General features: G+C 52.1%; 1 protein-coding gene and 1 pseudogene across 3 annotated transcripts in view; both read right to left on the bottom strand.

The window, feature by feature from the left end:
- The window catches only part of CAPZB (capping actin protein of muscle Z-line subunit beta), a gene marked incomplete at its 3' end in the record, with an annotated part of 135,299 nt that overhangs the window by 43,849 nt on the left and 69,628 nt on the right, over positions 1-21,822 (bottom strand). The gene's annotated exons all lie outside the window — the stretch shown is intronic.
- Positions 3,148-4,229, bottom strand: LOC309958277 (small ribosomal subunit protein eS24-like; annotated as a pseudogene). The gene is made up of 2 exons: positions 3,839-4,229; positions 3,148-3,274 (listed from the first exon to the last, which is right to left on the bottom strand). The product of its transcript is annotated as a small ribosomal subunit protein eS24-like (transcript).

Here is a 21,822-nt window from a genome sequence, read left to right as displayed (position 1 = left end):
CAGGCACTGGATGAAAATGCACCATTGAGATCCAGTTCTGCCCAGAGCCATGCTGACCCTTTCCCGCCAGTCCTGTTGCGGGTGGCTAAGTCCCGCAACAGGAGAAGCTTATAAGATAATGGGATTTGGTATAAACAGGCTTGACTTCACCCCTATCCAAGAGGCTAATTCATGGACCGAAAGCATTTCAATAATTTCTTCCCAGCACTTATACTAACTGAAATGATTTTTTAAATTGATTTGTGGTCATGTCTCTCTCCCTAGAATGTAGGTTTTACCAGGGCGAGGGCTTTGATCCTGTTCACCGCTGAATCCTCAGTGCCCAGGGCAGTGCCTGACACAGAGCAAGTGCTTGACGTATGTGGGAAGGAGGAAGGGAGGAGTTTTACAATACGGAGCCTCCTAAACGCCAATCGGCTTTATTTTTATTTTTTATTTTTTTGCGGTACGCGGGCCTCTCACTGTTGTGGACTCTCCCGTTGCGGAGCACAGGCTCGGGACGCACAGGCTCAGCGGCCATGGCTCATGGGCCCAGCTGCTCCGCGGCATGCGGGATCCTCCCGGACCGGGGCACGAACCCGTGTCCCCTGCATTGGCAGGTGGACTCTCAACCACTGCGCCACCAGGGAAGCCCTCGGCTTTGTTTTTAAATTAATAAATTGGTGTGTAGCAAGGATCTTCACCCAAAGAGTGTATAGTCAAGAACTAAACTTTGATGGATACCAATGACAATTTCACTGTGGCTCCAACCAGGAATATGACCTGTGATGTGGTTCCACAGCAGCAGACAGAGAGAGCGGGAGTTTTAGTGAAAGTCCTGGCGTCCGTGTTACTATACGACCCCAAGGAGCACAGCGCAGTGCGAGACAGAACTGAGAGAGCTGGGTTCGAGCCCCTGCTCAGCTGTTAACTAGCCATGGAGACCTGGGCTGGGCCCGAGGTTGTTCATTTGGCAAACACAGCAGGTGAGCTGCATCAGACACAGATGGCTGCTGGGCCACTGTAAGAGCCTCACTGCTTCAGCGCAAATAATTCAGGTAAAGAAAGCCTCTAATCAAGACACTATTAGGTTCTTCATATGGTTAAACGTATTCATCCTTTGAGAATGCCCTTTTTTTTTCTTTTTTTGGTGTTAAGGTGTCCGTAACTTGATGAAACGATAGGTCTTGTTTTTGTTCTAAAGGTTCACAACCAATGACCTATTCCTCCTCTTAACTTTTAAATGTCTCTGGCCTGTGAAATCAAAAAATGTGGCAGCCACTTTTCTAGAAAATGGGATCCAGCCCTCCCTACCTGTCCAAGCAGATCTGGGTACTTTCAAGGCCAGCATAAAGGACCAGGAGGGACTCCACTCCCCACTTTGTAACTCACGTCCTTCGAAGCACAGACAACGCAGATTAAGGCAACGGCGCAAGGGGCCGATCCGTGGTACCAGCTGTCATCAATGGCCACTCCTGTTGCCTGCCCAGCCTCCTTTCCTATTCTTCTGGTCACAAAGCTCCTCACACCATATGGTTGGGCAAGGCTGATCTCTACTCCACCACCACGCATGGGCAACGAGAGGGCCTCAGCCCCTGGCATATGCAGGGAAGAGTCTTCTCCAGGGGCGATGGAGGGATACACGGCTCACCTCCTTTCTGCCAGGGCAGCTGGGTTGGGGGTGCAGGGCCTGGGCTGCAGCAGGCAGCGGGAGAGTACCTCCCTGTGTTTCTGAGCACTGCAGGGCCGTGGAGATAGTACCTGAGCACCCAGATCCAGCCACCCTTGAAGACCTGTGCCTGGACTCTGCAAAATCTACGGCCAGGTTCTAACCAACCTAAGGAAAACATACATCTGAACTGTAACTCACAAAGCTCCGGCTGTGCACAGAAGAACACAGAGAGTTCATGGATGACGGATGACTCGCCCCACCACGAAAAGCACCTGGTTGTGATACGGCTGGATGATTCTCCACCCCAGCAGGTACAATTTTCGCCTTTTGGATAAACTCCCAAGTTGGGCCATATCCTTGTATTGTTTCCCTCCACCACTCCTGTTTCTTTGATCAAAGATAAAATGCTCTGTAAAAATAACATTATTGTCGTCATGTGGAACGAGAGGTGTGGACTACACAGTGTGCTCGCGGATCCGCACCAGAGCAGCTGCCATGGGCGCGTTAGTCATGATCTGGCACCACCGCCAATCCGTCTCGCTCCCACCCCCTTCCCACCCCTGCACTTCTGCCTGAACCCTCTCAACCCACCACACTGTCCTACTCAGTGCTGCTAGACATGCGAGTTTGCACATGCGTTCTTCCACTTAAAAATCCTCCCCATTTAGGGTTGCTGGATAAAACAATGCATTTGGCCAGTTAAATTTGTATTTCAGATACATAATGAATAATGTTTTAGTATGTCTCCAGTTTACACATGACATATATTGGTTGTTGAAACTGGCAACCTGGGCTTCCCTGGTGGCGCAGTGGTTGAGAGTCCGGCCTGCCGATGCAGGGGACATGGGTTCGTGCCCTGGTCCGGGAAGATCCCACGTGCCGCGGAGCGGCTGGGCCCGTGAGCCGTGGCCGCTAAGCCTGCGCGTCCGGAGCCTGTGCTCTGCAACGGGAGAGGCCACAACAGTGAGAGGCCTGCGTATCGCAAAAACAACAAGTAACAACAACAACAACAACAACACACAAAAAAACTGGCAACCGATCCCCATATAGTCTTAAATCCTACCACCCTTCAGGGCCCAGACCAAACTCCAACTTCCTTATCAAGATGCCCCCACTCTTTGGAATTCCTGCAGTGACGATGATATCAACTGAATCCTAAATGCTCTGGGGACGGCTGTTCTAACACTGGCCTCAACTATCAGGTTACTCCTTCCTTAAGACTTAACGTTCTTCACTGAGCGCTGACTCGGTGGGTGCCCGCAGAGGCCGGTCCTCCAGACCTGGGCCAGTGACGCACACACTGGCGGGTGCTCTGGCGTGCTGGTGGAAGCGGGTATCAATCCTATGATGTAGGGTCACAGTACAGACCCAACCTCACCCCACCTCCTAGTCACGTCAAATGCTTAGAACAGTGGAAGAAATCACGTTAAGTCTCATGGATCACAAGTTTGCACAGCAATTTAAATGAAAGGACAGGTCCAAACAAAGCCGGGAGTTCACTCCAGGATGTGAGTGTCATAGGCTCCGCTGCCTCGGGACCCAAGGAGGGCCTCTGGCGAGAACATGTGCTTGGTGTCGACCATCCGAGGGCTGGACAGTTTCTGTCCAAACTGCCCATCTGACCTGCTTAACAGCCTTTGTAAGGAATGTTCATATAACACCAAAGGTGTCAGACCAATCCAAGCTGTTGGGGGGATTTAAACCTAATTCCAAGTGACGTGGCATACTAAACAACGTTGCACTGGCCAAGACAGCGTTCCTGCCGTTGTTCTGGTGGTGAAGTTCACGCCTCCATCGGTCTCTCCACTGCCCCTCTGTGGCCACACCCCAGGGAGCAGGGACCGCCTCGCCCTTCACCACCGGTACCACCAGCTGGCTCACGAGTGCCCATGGGGCCACAGGGCCACAGGAAAGATCGGGTGAAACAGGAATAAAGTGAAGTAGGGCAGGGAGAGGAAAAAACCCAGAAGGCAGAGGCAGGAGAGGGGCTAGCATGCCACGAGCTACTGCCTCAGGTGACCCTTTAACGATAACGAGAATAAAGAGAAGGTCACCAGGAGGGGGCGGGGGTGCCAGGCACTGCACCGCGTAAACTCTACGTGCGTCGCCGCCTTGATTTTTTGATTATTTTTTTCACGTAAAGGGTCTTACTTTATTAATTCTCTCACGACAAATCTGCACACCCACCGCAGAATCTTTACCCCTTCTGCTGTCTGATCTCCAGCTGACTTCTTTTTGCCAGCACCAAACTGGCCTCTGCAGTCCCCAGGACCGTCTTCATTCTGCTCGTGCGCTCCTTTCGCTGCTTTCTTGAGGTCTTCTCGTACAGGCCATGTCTTGCCAGCCTGTGTTTGGGCTCATCCTGCTTCGCGTGACCCAAGGGATCGTAAATCATGCCAAGGCCAGTTGTCTTGCCATCACCAACGTGGGTTCTGAGCCCAAACACAAAGGTGGCATCTGGTGCGGTCTTGTACATTTTGGCTAGTTTTCCCCAAATTTCTGTCTTAGGCACTGTTGCCTTCCCAGGACGAAGGACATCAGTGCCCACTTGTTCCTGCTGAAGTAGTCGGGTGGTCATGAACTTCCTGGTCCGGACAGTTACTGCGTTGCTCGTGATGGCATGACGGCGGCTGATCTTCAAGCAGCCAGGAAGAAAAGAGCCTGCATCACCTCCTCTAATCCTCAAAACAGCCCTGCATATAGATATGGTTACTGGCCCTATTTAAAGAAGGGCGAGGGAATTCCCTGGTGGTCCAGTGGTTAGGGCTCCGCGCTTCCACTGCAGGGGACACGCGTTTGATCCCTGGTCAGGGAACTAAGATCCCACATGCCGCATGTTGCAGCCAAATAAATAAAGGGGGAGGGGTGACAAAACAGGGCCTTAGAGAAGTAACTTGCCCCAAGTCACACATCTACTAGCCAATGTCTAAGAAAAGACATGTGACATACAGTATATCTGGGTTAAAAAAATAAAAATTACAGGGACTTCCACTTCCCTGGTGGTCCAGTGGCTAAGACTCTGCATTCCCAATGCAGGGGACCCGGGTTCGATCCCTGGTCAGGGAACTAGATCCTGCATGCCGCAGCTAAGAGTTCGTATGCCACAACTAAAGGTCCCGCACGCTGCAACTAAATATCCCACACGCTGCAACGAAGACCCGACACAGCCAGATAAATTTTTTAAAAAGCTATAAAAAATAACTAAATAAAAATTACATTCACTCTTACTGTTGCCTCAAACTGAATCCTTTTCTACTATCTAGCCCAACAGCTGATCACATGAAAAGAGATACAAATCAGAAGTTTCCGGCCACAAGTGAGGTTTGTGTTTGGGCCACCATATGGTTCTACTTTGCCTCTTCCCCTTCTCCATTAGTTATTAATGTTGAAAAAAATTGTTCAACCAGAAAAAGAAACTTGAGATGAACCCTTAAAAAAGCACAAAAGCCAGACCAGTTCAACTCCATGGATAATCTAATCCACGGCGCCCTCGTCTTTAAGAAATGCACCCTTGTACCTCGGTTTTTTAAAAAAATGGCCAAACGAACACATTCCGTCTTTTGATCTGCCCGCTGGCTGAGAGCCCGCCACCAGAGAGATAAGAATCGAAAACAGACCGTGTTCGCTGGGTCGCACACTCAGATGAGTAACGTTGCTGAAACCATGGCTGGGCAGAGCGCTGGCTGGCCTCACTCCCCGGCAGACAGCAAAGTATCAGGATGCCGGGCTCCCTCCCCATGACCAGCAGAGGTCTCTGCTTACAATCCGTTCCCTTTATTTTTTCCAAGGCCCCAAACCTTCCCTGCTTTTCTCTAATAAAAATTTAAAAAGAAAATAAGGAGAGTGCTTTCAGTGACACACATGCCTGTGTCAGAAACACAACCTACAGGGTGGCATTCTGGAAAACACCAAACTCAAAATCAAACACAAGTTCGAATCCTTGGTCTGCCACTTCCTGGCTGAGTGTAACCTTCCTAAACCTCAGAACTGGGGGCTACAACACCTACCTCAGTAGATCCTGACTGCCCACCCCCAGGCACCCATCAGGTGCCATGGATTCAGTGGCAGACGAGATGGACGGGCACGGCCCTGCTCTCCCAAAGCACGCTCCAGCTGCTGGAAACAGACAAGGCACGAGGAGCCATCCTGAGAGTGGCGAGGGTTGTGACGTGGACCTGATGGGGATGGCAGGGGGACTGCAGGGATTCGGCGGTCTAGGAGGTGGACGGAGCTGACATGTGAGTGGAGGAAAGGAGAGGCACTGTGATGGGACCGAAGAGCCGGCCCCAGGCTCCCCCCGCCCCCACCCCGAGGAGAGTAGAAGAGAGAAGCATCTGTGTGCTGCAATCCTCGGCCAGGTGGAGCAGTGCCTGTGGGCCCCTTTAAATGTGATGGCAAGCCCCAGTACACTGTTGTTCATAAAACTTCTTAAAGCCTCCCTCCCACCTCCTCCCCAGACTCCCAGGTTTAAGAAGGATGCACTTGAAGACCCATCTGTGAACGTGGGCCCAGGCGGCCTCTGGAGCCTATGGGAGATGAGGGATCCCCCCCAGCCCCACCCTCCCGATCGGGGTGGAGGAAACAAAGTCCTCCCCACGACTGCCCAGCAGCAGCTTTTTTGTTGTTGTTTTAAATATTTATTTATTTGGATGTGCTGGGTCTTAGTTGCAGCGTGCAGGATCTTTGGTTGCAGCATGCGGGATCTTTAGTTGTGGCATGCGGGATCTAGTTTCCTGACCAGGGATGGAACCCGGGCCCCCTGCATTGGGAGCGCGAAGTCTTAGCCAATGGACCACCAGGGAAGTCCCAGCCCAGCGGAAGCTTTGTTACCAGGACCTTACTTGTCACCAGAAACACCTTGGGCCCTGGAAGCAGAGTTTCCAAGTGAACTGATGTAACGCCTCTCCGAGTGTGCGTGCCCCGCACTGGGGACACCTCACCCCGTCCTGTAAACCCACTCAGAGGGTTTGCCTGAGGAAGTGGAGGGGGAGCCCAGGGGACCTTGCTCACCCTCCAGGACCCCACCCTCCCCACCATGTGGATGGGAAAACCCAAGTGCAGGGAAGCGCCTCACACAGGTGGCAAGGTGGGGGCAGGGCAGAACTGGACTCTGAGTTCCAGACTCTGACCCAGCGATTCCAGAGCACAGGCCCCGCTGGGCTGGCAAAGCGAGCGGCTTCCGCTCCCACACCCCCTTCCAGTGGGGCTCCGAGGAGAGGGGGTGGAGAAGGAAGAGAATCGGGGGGAACTCAGGGGCTGCACGGTCCCTGCCCGCCCACTCCGACTCCTGCGCTGTGGGCAGGGACCCGCGACACTGCCAGCGCCACCACCCAGCACAGCCTGACCCCAGGGCTGCCGGCCCTCCTCGTGTTTCAGATCCGGCCTCTCTTCTAATTAAGCTATCACTGGACTCTGAGAACAGTATACTTTAAGTACAAGTTCAGACCGTTTTCTTCACTTGAAGACTGTGAATTATAAAATGCGCTTTTAAGGAGAACATGGTTAAATGTACACGACAAGTGTAGGAAGCAATCTCCCAATTTTGGCAACACCATAACGTGTGCGAACAGTGCCCCTCAGATTCGGGCCACCGGCACGGGCTCCTGAGGGTCACATACTGCCAGCCGGGTCTCATCACTGAGGGTCTAACACATGGGAAGCTGCCAACATTAGGAAAGCGTTTCTGACCAACACATGTTCTATTCTGCTTAGAAATCAATTTTTCATGTGCCATTAACAACAAAGAGCTTTCTCAAGAAACAATAAGCCTCCCGCCGCTCTTTTCTGAGGCAGGTGCCCCAAACCACCCCAGAGATAAATAATAAACAAAGGCAAACTTCCTGGGCTGGGTTTCAGCCATTCATACCCCAAAGCTTTGCCTTCTAGAAGCTTGCAGGCTGGAGTAAGAAGCCAGAAGCCTTTTCTAAAGAAGGGTCAGGAGGGGGCAGGACAAAGAGAAGACAAACTGAAAGAGGAAATTGAAATCACTACATGTGGGTCATCCAGGGGCACACACAAGGCTCCTGTTGTCCACGTGTAACCCTACGCTTCCCGAAGGGGACGAACCAGGTGCTTGGAGCCTAATTAAATTAACTGTTCCCTGGCCAGGAGCGACCGCATCACCTGTGTCTGCGCCGAGAGAAGCTGGGGTCTTTCTAAGCCACCCGCGCCTCTTAATGAAGGAAGGGCTGGTCCCCGAGGGATAGGGCACGATACACAAGCACCTTTAAGAAGCCACAGGCAGAAAACTCACTGGGTCTAAGTCATGTGCACTGGCTCCTGAGGGCTTCGCGCAGCCACCAGGCCGCTTTCAGGAGCTGCTGCACACGGGGCAGCCAACTGCCTCAGCCTGGACGGCCGCGGGGGGGAAGCTCCCCGACCCGGCCTGGGCCCAGCCTCCGCCGCAGCCCCGCGGCTCTCCCACGATCCCCTCAGTCACCCCTCCAGCAGACATCCTGACAGTCTCTCCACCAGGATCGCCTGCCCTTCTCCTGGTGCTACCTAGTGACCCCCAGTTATTCTTCAAGGTCCTCTTCTACGCATGCCCAAAGCTTCCTTAGCGAAGGCGATGCCTCTCATCTACGGGCTATGCCCCTGCCGCTCTATATAAGACTGGGCCCCGGGCCGCATGGATTCGGGATGGGGTGTCTTTCCTCAGGGCAGGGATGAGATGTCTGGACGGCCCTGGGCCTAGCGTAAGGCTGGCAGGGCTTCCTAAATGCCGGTGGGACCGTGGTTGAATTGTGGAAAAGGAGGGCCACTCAGGTGGAGCTCTGACCTTTTGAAGCCCATGTCTGTCTCAGTGGGAAGCGCCCCCCCAATGTTCTTCAGTGCCTCTCCGAGAGCTGGACTAGGGACCAGCTGGGTGGGTGAGGGTGAGAGTGAGAGGGTGATGACCTGGGGCGGCACCGCATCACTGTGACCAAGGGCCTCCCAGGGCAGATGCAGACTCGAGCTCCTGCACCTTCCCTGGGGTGTGGACCACCACCTTGCGAGGACCTGTGGGGCCGGCCCTTGCCCCTCACACTCCATGCAGGCGCCTCCTGAAGCTGGGCCTATAGCCTCCCCTATGCGAGGAAGGCATGCGTGGACAGAGTGGAGATCTCTTCCCGAATGGCCTGTGGTCCTGCTTTCTCAGGCTGTGTTAAAAGCATTATTGCATTGGGTGCATTCTTACAAATCACCTCAAATCTTTCTGGGAAAATACATTAAAACAACTTGTTTATCACATGGTCTTTTTGCAAAGACAGTGTAACTTCATGGGCCGGACAGAGGGTCCATCTGTTTTAGTATCACCGTTTTAGTGTTATTAGTGTTATTAAAGCGATTATCCTAACAACAGCAAACCTTTTTTTTTTTTTTTGAAGTGCCTGCTATGCATGAGACACTCTTCTAAGCACGGAACACACATCTTCATTTTATCATCGTGGCAACCCTGTATGAAGCAGTGGTGCTACTGTTATCCCAATTTATGCCAAGTTCTCATAATTTATAGATGACGACACTGAGGCACAGGGAGGTTAAGTATAATAACTTGGCTAAGGTCACACAGTTCGCAGGTGGCAGAGCCAGAATTCAAGGAAACCCATGCAATCCCACCCCAGGACTCCTCAGAGCCACCCCGGGAGGCCAAAGACCTCGTGAGGCAGCAGCCGAGGCTCAGAGCCACGCAACCACTGAGTCACATGCCACAGTCCTGGGTCTTTCCACCATATAGTCTCTCCAAGCTCTCAAGACCACAGACTTCTAAACAACCCAGACGGTGCAACAGTCCACCAAAATCCCAGTGGTGCTGCTGGCCCCTTTCAAGTGGAACCCTTCATGCCGTGCGAGCACGTGTGTGGCACGTGAGTCTGAGCAGGGGTGGGGGCCAGCACTGATGTGCCACGTTAACGTGAGGGACACCCAGAACAAGTCGGTGGCTTTTCTTCCCCCCTTAGCACAAAAATCATCCTGGCTGGCTGGCCACAACGTTTCACACTGGATTCCTTCCACTGGATGGATGTCTCATCAAGGTTTTGTTTTAATTTCACCAAGTCAGCCAGAGAAAACGACCACTCACGGCCAAAGAAAAATCTGCAACTCTTCCTATTGGGGAAACAGGCAGATCCGCTCAGGAGTAATGGATGTCTCCCCTTCGTTGTCTGTGTCTTCCTGGATCAAGAGCTCCTCTGTTTCTCCACTTTGGCTCATTGGGAAGTAAAACCCAAACCCTCCAGAGAAAACCTACCTAACGTATGAAGGATTAAATACAGTGTCCCATCCTCAAAGTCTAATAGGAGAGAGCGGGGCACAAGGGAAGCCCCAGCGTGCTCTGTGCCCTGGACCGGGGAAGTACTGGATGCTATGGAAACGAGGGGGGTTGCCCAGAGCTTCTCTGGAGGGGAAGAGGAGCAGGGGAGGCCGGGGTACATGTCTTGAGGAGCTAACACCTGAGCTCAGTTATAAAAACTGAAGCACGTATGTGGCAGAAGAGGTCACAGAGAAGCCGGCGGGACTGAGAGGCAGGAGTGCCCATCTGCTCAAAGGAGTGCAGCGTGGAACGCCGAATACTGACGGCCACACAACTCTGTGAAGATGCTGAAAAGCCCCTGCATGCTTTAAAAGGGTGAATTTTATAGTATGTGAATTGTATCTACATAATCACAATTTTATCTCTATTGTTTAAAAAAAAAAAAAAAAGAGAATATTCCATGCAGAGAGCACAGGCATATTCCAGGGAACTGTAAGTTCAATGCAAATACAAAAAAATTAATTGGGGTTTCCAGCAGATAAGAATATGTTACATGTCCTAAGTTTCAGGTTAGTAAAAAGTGACTCCGGGCATCAGGAACCAGGGGCAGGGTTATCTTTCTCTTCACTCTTGTATCTCTCTGGCTAATGACCCTTACAACCCAGAGCTTTCTACGTGAGAATAAATTAATGCAGCACATGGTAGGGATGCATCACCAGCCTGGAAGCCAGAGGTGGGTCTTCAGTGAAGTGGGGCTAGATCACCAGATGAGCCATAGCTGCCCTGGTCCTCAGTTTCCTCATCTCTAAAATGGACCAGGGACTTCCCCGGCGGTCCAGTGGTTAAGACTTAGCCTTCCAATGCATGAGGCGTGGGTTCGATCCTTGGTCGTGGAGCTAAGATCCCACATGCCTCGGGGCCAAAAAAACAAAACACAAAACAGAAGCAATTATTGTAACGAATTCAATAAAGACTTTAAAAATGGTCCACAGCAGAATGTAAACTGATACAACCACTATGGAAAAGAGTATGGAGGTTCCTTAAAAAACTAAAAATAAAACTACCATATGACCCAGCAATCCCACTACTGGGCATATACTCAGAGAAAACCATAATTCAAAAAGAGACACGTACCACAATGTTCACTGCAGCACTATTTACTATAGCCAGGACATGGAACCAACGTAAATGTCCATCAACAGACGAATGGATAAAGACGTGGCACATATATACAATGGAATATTTACTCAGCCATAAAAAGAAACGAAATTGAGTTATTTGCAGTGAGGTGGATGGACCTAGAGTCTGTCATAAAGAGTGAAGTAAGTCAGAAAGAGAAAAACAAATACCGTATGCTAACGTATATATATGGAATCAAAAAAAAAAAAACCCCAACAAAATGGTACTGATGAACCTAGTTGCAGGGCATGAATAAAGAAGGAGACACAGAAAATGGACTTGAGGAAACGGGGTGGGAGGGAGAAGCTGGGGCGAAGTGAGAGTAGCATCGACGTAAATACATTACCGAATGTAAAATAGTTGGCTGGTGGGAAGCAGCCGCATAGCACAGGGAGATCAGCTCCGTGCTTTGCAATGACGTAGAGGGGTGGGATAGGGAGGAGGGGAGGGAGGCTCAAGAGGGAGGGGATATGGGGACATGAGTATGCATATGGCTGATTCATTTTGTTGTGCAACAGAAACTAACAGTACTGTGAAGCAATTATACTCCAATAAAGGTCTATTTTAAAAAAATGGTCCACAACAAAAAAATCTTAAAAAAAATAAATAAATAAAATGGACCCAAACTGAACAAGATGGATGTCATGGTTCTCCAAGGCTGAGGAGCGGCACTTGGTGGGGCTCAAGGTGGTAAAAGAGTAAGAGGGGACGTCTGGGCCCAACATGATCCATTCAAGTTTGCTGTAAGATTTAATTTGAGGCTTCCCTGGTGGCGCAGTGGTTAAGAACCCGCCTGACAATGCAGGGGACACAGGTTCGAGCCCTGGTCCGGGAAGATCCCACATGCCGCGGAGCAATTAAGCCCGTGTGCCACAACTACTGAGCCCACGTGCCTAAAGCCTGTGCTCTGCAACAAGAGAAGCCACTGCAGTGAGAAGCTCACACACTGCAACAAAGAGTAGCCCCGCTCACCACCACTAGAGGAAGCCCGCACGCAGCAACGAAGACCCAACGCAGTCCCCAAAAAAAACTTTATTAAAAAAAAGATTTAGTTTGAAAAGAGGGCTCCACTAATTTTTAAAATGTCTGAAAACCACTAGACTAGATGACCAGTAAGGTTCATTTCAGTGTTAAGATCCTACGAAGTTTCATAGCGCAAGACTTCGTTTATTTACTTATCATGTCTACGACCATCCAGGATATGGCTGTATGAACTCATCAAAAGTTTGTGACGTTCTAAAAAAAAAGTTTGTGACGTTCTTCCTAAAACAAAATGTCTACTGAGCAAGGTACCTGGTGAGACCTCAAACTGACTAAGCCCTGGGCCTGTCTCCAAGGTGCACACACGTGAATGACCCACGACAGGGGAAGAAGAATGCTTGTGACTGCATGCGCTTCTCTCCTGAATTCCAGTTCAAATTTAAAATTCTTAGGAAAGTTCTCTATTTGTAAAAGCCAAATTACCACCCCCCTTCTCTCTTCCAGGAGTGCTCTCCTGCACCCAGAGGCCCCTGCCCCAGTTCTATTCCCTAAAGGGAAGCCCAGATTTCCTGCTCCCCATGGCACAGACCTTTATCAACTTGAGTGTCCCCTTCACTGATCTGAGGCTCCTGCCGGGTGGCCTCAACCCAGAGCCGGCAGGACCCGCAGCTGCTCCTCACTGACCCTGTTCTTGGCCGACTTCCAAGGCTGGGGAAAGCGGGCTGAGTGTGCCACGCTCTGCTCAAGGGTTTAAATCTCTCTCCCAAACTAGACATGCTCTAAGGGCGTGACCTGGGCACTCCCACTCCAGGGCCAGTGCCTGCCAGCCTTCGCAGGGCTTCCTGACGGCCCTCAGAAAGGAAACGCTTTCTGCCTCTTCTGGTCCTGGGAAGTGGAGTCTCTCTCCAACTCACCTGTATCGCATTTCTCATCAACCAGAGGGCAGGATCTAACTTAGAGAGAGACTCTTCAGACCTCTTCACGGAAGCTCTCCGAGCATTTCACAAAACTCTGCTCTCTAAGTCCCACCCAGCAACAGGATGCCATACAGTTCCTGAAAGGCAGGTGCTAGACAGACCTTCTACTGGAGAATTCTGTTAGGGCGAGGCCAAGGAAGGGGTCTTTGTGCATCTCTGATGAATTGTGCCTCCGGCTCCAGCTGACAAGGGCCAGGTATCTTCTTCACCTAGGGGGAGCTTAGCCTCCTGCTAACACATCCCGATACTTCCCTAGGTCAGATTCCTTCTGAAGCACTTCCCTGGCCTTGCAGCACGGCTCCCATTAAATAGAAGCACTGGAGGACGAAGCTCTTTTGTCCTCATCCACCTAGAAGTTACAAAAGCATGGCCACCAGCAGCACCCACTGCCACCTCCCAGTGCCATGGTGAGATACAGACAACGAGGTTAACAGCGACAAATAACCAAAGAGCATCCGTGCACACAATTCCAAAGGGACTTAAATTGCACAGAGGCAGAATGAAAGCCAAAAAGGAAAAAAACTTCCCTCAGACAAGAGCGGGGGCTTTCAAGGAGACTTGCTGAGTGGCAAACATTTCGGAAAGATGGAATTTTAAACACAAACACCAAAGGGCAGAGATTTGAGGCAGAAGAGCTATGCACGCAGCTGGGAGGCCCTTTAATTAGGGAAAGATTTGCAAAGCCTGTGGAGCATCGGCAAATCTCCCCGTGGTCTCGGGAATGGAAAGAATGTGGAAAGCAATGGGGTAATCAACAAGCTCCAATTTGCTTGACACTCTCACCCAGAAGGAAGCACGTGGTCTTGTCCCCTTGCCACCTTTCAGTGGTCCTGGTGATCCCTTAAAGCAACAGAAGAGGACCACCGGGCTGTGGAAGAAGACAGGCTGGATTTTCTCCTTCCTAAGGGTGCTTCCCACAGACAGCACACAGGAAAGCTCTTCTGTCAAGGAGTTTTAAGGCAAAAACATGACTCAAGGGAAAACTCACCCCTGGGCACCCCCCCGCCCAGACCTAGGGACTGTATTTCTGCACGTTATTATATAGCACTCTCACCAGTATTTCCAGTGGACTTAAATATCCTGCACTTGGGCAAATGATCTGTAATAAAATGCAACAATGATATCCCCTGCTCCATCCAAATGGACCACTTGGACTCCCAAGGGGCGGGAGCAGAAGCAATGGTTTTCCCCAAATAGCCGACACCCATGCTGATACTCTTCTTCTGGGACATGGTGACATTCAGTGCAGCACCGGGCACAGGTAATTCAACTCTACCTTGGAGGACACCCTGTGTGAGCATTCCCAGCAGTCACAAGAAGAGCTACCACATCTTAAGTTGTAAGGGCAACAAGGACCAGAAACAAAGGTATAGACTCTGCAGCCCGCTCCACCACCAAAATCTAAGAGCTCAGGAAAAGCGGAAAGTCACGAGTTTACTTTGGGTTCCCTCAGGGGCAGCAGCTGGTACTGACCAGAGCTGCAAAGGAGGCGCCCGGACTTGACACAACGCCTGACTGATTGGATTCAGAAAGTCCCAGGTCTCTGTGAGATCAGACAAGATAAAGGCGGGTGGCACTGGCAGCTCCATAAAGCACTTGGCCAGCAGGCTCACTGCTTCCCAGGGGAGGGCTGATGTGGGCTTTTCCAGAGGCAGACGGGCACGTGGAGTAACCTAAGAAAAAGGCCCATTTCCCAGCCCTAATCTTGAAGTCAATTGATCTCCGTCCCTTCCCTCATCCACCTGGAAAGTCTGAGGAGCAACCAACAGCTGATCCTCAGCAAAACCGGAGTGTGTGCCCATCACCTGCTTTTGGCAAGCGATCCACAAGGCCTGAGCCGGTGCCCACGGCTCATCGGGCATCGGTTCACGGGCTGTGAGCGGGACGGAAACACACTGCCCCTGCTCAGTCTCGGCCTGGCTGGTTCCCTTCCTAGAGCCCCGTTAGGCTGTCTCAGGCTCCACCTACGCCGAGGAGCCTTCCCTGAAACCCACCCACCAAGGGTGGGCCTGGTGCCCCTCAGTGGTGCTTCCGCAGAACTCTATGCTCCTCTCGTGGGAATCCTTGTAGTGGATCCACCTGGGTATCTGCTCCCCCTCCCGCCCCATGACCGTGCGAGCTCTGAAGACAAACCTCACTGCACTTATCGCTCTGACCCCAGGGCTTCGGCTCAGGCCCTAGCACTCAGCAGGGGCTCCAACAAGCCTTCCCTGAGTGTCCATCACGTGCCACACACTGGGGATACAAAGGTGAACAGAGCAGACATGAGATCCCTGCCCTCAGAGAGCTGAGTGGGCAGTGGCAGATTCCTATAATTAAGCCATTCCCGCCGAGAGTAAAGGTGAGCGCCGTGGCCGGGTGAAGAGGTGGGGGGTGCGAGTGGGGGGTGGGGTGGGGCCCAAGCGGCAGGCTGCCAGACAAGCAGGGTGGGTGTGAGACGTGTTCCCAGTAAAGGGGACGGCACAGACAAAGCCCCAACAAGACAGGCCACGGGGCCTCTGGGAGACCCTAGAGCAGGTCAGTATGGCTGGAGCAGAGGGGCCGTGGGGAAGGCAGGAGGGGTGGACGGGGCCCCATCAAGGGTTCTCAAACCCAGACCGCTGTCTGGGCTCGGCCCTGATGGCACTGCGGAGCCGTGAAGGGCCGCGGAGGATCATGACCGGCACCACGTGTGGAATGGCTACTCTGGCTGCAGAAAGCGAGCTGGGGCAGGTGGGGGCTATAGGCACGGAGGTCCAGAGGCTGGCAGGGGCAGCCGGTGATCTAGGGCGGGGTAGCAGCAAGAGTGTTCACGGGACCGCTCTAACATGAGGATAAACACACCTTCAGCCGACAGGCTGGACGGGGTGGGCAGCGCTCTTTCCAAGTGACCACTTGGGGCACTCCACTGGTCTCCAACTGTCTGAGCCGCACCCAATGCTGCTGGGGCCTGCCTCTCTCCTGGACCCCCAGCCGTCACACGCCTGCTTACTAAGGCCTTCACTGTCGAGACCCACGAGGTTAAGTACTAGAGGTGCTGGCGTCAAGACTGAGGAGGCCTGAGACCGCCTCGCTGCCCGCTTCCCGGCGGGGAGCCGGCAGCATCTCCTAGAGCCTGATCAGGAAGCACTCACCCACGGGCCGGGCCCCCTGGGAGAAGCAGAGCACTCCGGCAAGGGGCATACTCCACCTTAAAAGGACAGCTGAACTCTACCGGGCAAGGCCAAGGATTCAAGCTGCTGTGTCACTGAACTCCTCCTCCACTCACTACCTGCTGTCATCACGGCCACAAGGAGAGCTGGCCAGCATCTTCTTTCTCATTGTCACAGCAGTTAGCACTGATACTGAGCGCTCACTTGCAACCCGACACCACCCCAAGCCCCTGAGCCACGCTTCTCAGTCCTCACAGCTGCCCTCTTTGAGAATGAGGTAAAGTTATCATTCGCTTCCTTGTATGAACGAGGAAACTGAGGCACAGAGAACTGAAGTCGCCTACTCAAGGTCACCTGGATAACTGAGGGCACACCCAGAGGCCACGAGCTCAGACTCCCGTGGTCTTAAACACTCAAGGTGATTTACCGCCTTTCCGAGTACTGGCACCTGCCAGGGCCACCGGCCCTGGGCACGCGGGGCTGAGGTCTCCCGTGTTACGTCTCAGCTTCACAGCATCTTTGTCTCCCTGCATCTCTCCGCCTCAGACGACGCAGCATAGGGAGCATAATATGCCTCCTCCCCTCGCAGAGTTCGGGGATGGGCGGGTTTATTGGATGGTTAACTAATATTTATTTAGCATCGAAGACATGGCCAGGCACTGCGCAGGGTCTGGAGATACGGACGTGCACGGTTACAGCCCACAGGTGCTTCCAATCCAGAGGGCCCCTGGGTGCTAATAGTACAAAATTACAGCACACCATCAACAGGAAGTGCTCTAAGCCAACCCCTGCTGCGTGACACAACTTGGAGATGTGGCTTCCCTAACACACAGTGCTGAGAAACAGGAAGCTCAGTGAAACAGGGAGGAAAATGCTGGGGAGGCAGCAGTAGGTGAGCAACTTACATTGCCTGGTGCACATCCCTACTCCCAACTGTTTTTGACACACAGTCAGAAAGAGAGGAAAACCCACTCGAGTGAAGGATAATCGTTTTCAGCCTGGGGCAAATCTCCTAAAGGGTTCTGTTCTGAACCCAGAGTGTTACTTAAGCTTCCAGTCAACAGTAATTAAGTGTGCCTGTACATTCCAGAAAGAGGGGACAGGGAGATTAACGATAATTAAATCTCTTCTGTTATTTGGCTTCGAATCTCTCCTCTGAGTAGCCTGCTGTCAAATACTTGTTCCAAAGCCTCCATCTGACATAACTCCTACCACCACCATCTCTAACATCAATTCTGCTCTTAGCTTGAAGGTTTCAATTACATAGAAGGTAACAGGCCCGCTAGGACCCGAAAGTCTGGAGTGTCACAAGTGCCATTCATACCTCTTCTCCTGCTCACCACACATCCAGAGTTTGATCATGTGCAAAGGGGGGCCACAGGCTGGACGGCCCCTGCGTGAGGCCTCTTATGGCAGGTTCTGTGCATGTTGTGATTGACAGGGTCTCTAATGAACCTTAATTGTGAGTGAGACGGGCCCAGGAAGGCAGCAACAGATGTGGCAAAGGGGCAACCGTGAACCGTCCGACTAATGAATAAAAAGTGTCCGGCCTGATGAGGGCCACTGACCCAAAAATGGAGGAGGGTGGAATCATCCCTCACCCCTGCACCCTTTCTGAAGCTCTTACTCCTTTATGCGAGCAATGGGAAGCCTCCCCCGCCTCCAATCCCCCAACAACAACAAAAAAACAGGGACGGCGGTGCCGCTGGGTGGTGGTGGCAGCAGCCGCTGCCTGGAGGTGGGGTCCACGTGAGCATTACCGTGGACGCTTCCGTCTCCGTCAGGATCTCGGCTTAAACCACAGACACCCAAACAGGACGCCCTGTCAATGTGGGAAGGGGAAAGCTACACTCTATTGTAAAGACTGAACAGCGTCTTGCTGGTGCTAATTACTGTGACAATATCTGCATTCAGAGGCAGCCGTCCGCTGGTGACCTGCAGTGACAAGGAGAAAGCTGTTCTTTCTCCTTGGGGAAAGAAGGGGAGCTGCGGGCAGAGCCAGCAGGCAGGAGAAGGGCAGGATTCTGACTGGATGGGCCTGCGGACCCTGACGCTGCTGCTTACCAATCAGCTGTGAGGCTCTGACCGACTCATTAAGTTTCTCAGTTTCTTCATCTGTAAAATGGGGCTACAGAAGACTAACCTTGTGGTAAATGTGTAAAGCATCTAGAACAGTCTCTGGCATCTGATGGTTATCAATTCAAGCCAGGAAACCAGCACGGTTTTTATTATCATTTGCACACTGACCACACTGCACTCGTGCAAATCTGATGTGACCTCAGAACGCTGTGCAGCCCCTCTAAGCCAGGTACTATGCTAAAGCTTCACACACACGATCTCTAGCTCTCGAGGTCAGGGTCGTCAGGCCCACCTCCTAGACGGGCAAGTCAAGGCTCCGAGGACACACAGCTAAGATGTGATGAAGATGAGAGCAGAGTTTGGCTGGGGCTTCAGACTGCAAGGCGTTCAACTGAATCACATCCCACTGCTCCTTAGCAGACATGTCGGCCATCCGGTCTCAGACTAAGAGTTGCCCTAAAAACACCTAACCAAGAATTTTACAGAAGCTTGATCTCCAAGTATACGAAAATAGGCTGCTTTAACCTGGCAAATGGCGGGGTAAGGGGGAGAGGTGGGGGACGGGGAGAAGGGAACCATTAAATAACCAATCTGTTTCAAAGGAGAGTGCAAAATAAACGGGCACTCTGCTTCCAGCCCACGCCCCAAACTTCCACTCCTTGGCTGGTGGCACACGCACCGGGGGGTATGAACAGGCAAGAGCAGGTGAGATGCTAAAATAGCTTCCCCAGCACGAGAAGCAGACTCAGGAGAGGCTCAAGAGGGGACAGAAACCATGGAATAGAGGACCACTGCCGCTTCCCTATGAAAGACCCTCAGGTATGGACTTGGGGGTTCTCCAGCTGGAGAAAAGGGGTGCCTGGGGGTTACACTGGCAGCGGGAAGGAGGAGGATAAAAACTAGAGACGGGGGTTCAAGCCAGGGACAAGAAATGAGCAGTCTTGATAAGGTGCAAGTGTAAAGTGAATGCAAGTGAAGGCGTGGGAAAGCACGACACTGGATAATAGAGAAAGGGATCCTGGGGACTCAGAGCTTGCAGCTGGCCTGTACTGGATGATATACAGGGGGGTACCTGGGTGGCACCCCTGGATGGCTGGAGTGAAGGTCATGAGGTCAAATGACCTGGCAGGTGACAATGCCAGCTGGCTTGTCCTTGGACAGTGAGATCAACCTTAAAACCCCTCTCCACCTCGTAAGACCATCCAAGTACCTGGAGCAGTGAGAAGAGTGGCCGCCCAATCAATGAGCAAGGGGAGTGGAAGAGACCCACGCCCCACCAGGGCAGACCAAGAAGTGTGCTCTCAGATTACCCCCGCCTCTGTGGAATGACAGGCCTTATTACTAGTCACGAAGCCCGTCAGCCACAGTCTGACTCTGGCCCCCTCCAACGGCTCTGGGGAGGCGGGCAACGGCGTTTCCCAGCTTTCCGTGCGGGGATCCCAACTTGAGAACTCAGGAAAGGTGGCGGGTGAGGGAGCGGTGGGTGTTCAAGCCCACCTACAATGGAGGGCCTCGTCACCGCCTCCCTTCCACGTGAAACCAATCAAGTCCTTACAATCGTAAGCTGGGTCATAACACCCCACCCCCACGCAAGTCAAAGCTGGGGCTGTGTCCACCTGTGAAAACAGCCAGGAAGGCTGCTTGGAACGTCAGGGCACAGCCCCTAGGCAGGCAGAACCCGGGGGTTAAGCCAACAGGTCCTAGGAAGCCAGTGAAGGTAGTAAAAGCATCAGTGAGCATTTTTTAAGCACCTGTCTTTCCTGCACACGTTAGCACTTCATACACACTCCCAAGCCCTCACTGCCCCGGGAACGCGGGTTTCTTATGCCAATCTTGTGTACTGGAGGCAACTCTGGGAGGTGAGGTGACCTGCCTCTCAAAGCTGGAAGGCGGCCGAGGAAGGATTCAAGCTGGGTCCGCCTCGCTCTGCCTGACCGGAGGGGTGGGGAGGGGGGGTGCCAGGGGCCCCACCTGCTCGCCTTTCTCCCCAGAGTTACCCTTCGGGGCAGGTTATGTTCTCAGAGACCCGAGAGAAATCGATGCCTCTTCTGCCAGCAAAAGGGGACCCTGAAAGTAGTGACATCGACACAGGGTATCCATGGTGATGTTCTTTTAGTGCTGGGCAGCAGAACTCAGATCCTGGGCCTGAGACCATCTGGCTCTCACTTCACAGAGGAGGAGCTGGAGACCCAGAGAGACCTGCTGGTCACAGAGCAAGCTGGTGGCACCCAAAGCCACAACCCAGGCCTCCTGGCTTCCAATAAGACTTGCTTAATGTACGCAGCGCTTTCTCTCTCCTATTGAAGGAATTAGTTCTCTATTTAAAAAAAGCAACAAGAAAAGCTGTTTCTTTCCATGACACTTTACCAAACAGTTATGAAAATTTAAACATCACACTTAGGACCACTGCCCAAAAGGATCTAGAATCCAGGTCATCTGACGTGTAGGTTATGAACCTTTCCAGGAAACCAGTGTTTTCCAAAGTGGATTGCATGAAAGTGAGTTAGAGAAATGCTGAGTTAAAGGAAAATGGGTTCTTTTCTCCCTTTTCCTTTGCTAACTGTAGGACTTCTCAGAACCTTTAACATGACAATCTGGAGGAGAAGCTCCTAGAAGGTAATTAGAATGTGCCATGTTTCCTCAATTGTTCGCTGTCCTTGTTCCTCAAGAGACTCAACACCAAGGTGAGCTGACCAATTTCATGAAAGTCGGGAAAAGTGTAAGTTGCATCCAGGAGGAAATAGAATCCATCCACTGAGCAGAAACAGGGGTCAGCAGTGAAGGAGACTCTCCCAGCCAGCCTATCTTGTTTCGTTTGTGGATTAGGCCTTCGCACGGCCCCCCCTGTACATCTTGGCTCTGCCCCCCACAGTATTCCTACTTTTCTCATTAGTGGAGGCCACGGTGCACAGCGGCTGAGGGCCCTGGGCTGCTTGGGTTCACAGCTTGGCTCCTTCACCACTACCTGGTGACCCTGGACAAGCTGCCGAAGGCCCTGCTGTTGCTGCCACCTAGTAGGGACGGATGACAGCAACAACCTCAGAAGGTGTTTTCTGAAGATTTAAGGAGATACAGTCTCTGCCAGAGGCTACAACTATTTTTCAGAGTTCGTTCTTTGCCTTTTAAGGTTTTTTTTTATTAAACTTTTAAGCTAAATTTGCATATTTCAAAGCCACCGCGTTGGCATTAGCTTCTATGCCTTATAAAGGCTCCCCCCCACCTCAACATCAAACGTCATTGACGTTTTCCCTCTGATTCTTTCATGTTCGTTTAATATCAGTTCCTTAATCCATCAGGAGTATGAGTACATGCCGTGCAATAGATATTCAGCTTGTTTTCCTTCAAAACTATTAGCTGTCCCAGCAATTTTACTGAAGAATCAATTCTTTTCTCGCATTGAACGGTGACTGTCACTTGTAATACACCCTAAGTTCTTATATCCCGGGGCCTGTTTCTGAGCTCTCGGACCGCATCCGCTCTGCCCTTACTTCCGACCTGTGCAGCTCTTCACGCGCGGCCGACCTGCCTGTGGGAAGCCTATTCCTAGGTGGCATGTTGTTCTGCTGTTACAAGTGGGATTTTGCCCTCCCG

The sequence above is a fragment of the Leucopleurus acutus genome, assembly GCF_964270905.1.
Source record: "Leucopleurus acutus genome assembly, chromosome: 2".
NCBI lineage: Eukaryota > Metazoa > Chordata > Mammalia > Artiodactyla > Delphinidae > Leucopleurus > Leucopleurus acutus.
The sequence above is the reverse complement of the archived record's forward strand: the minus strand, read 5'-3'. Positions and strand labels throughout refer to the sequence as shown.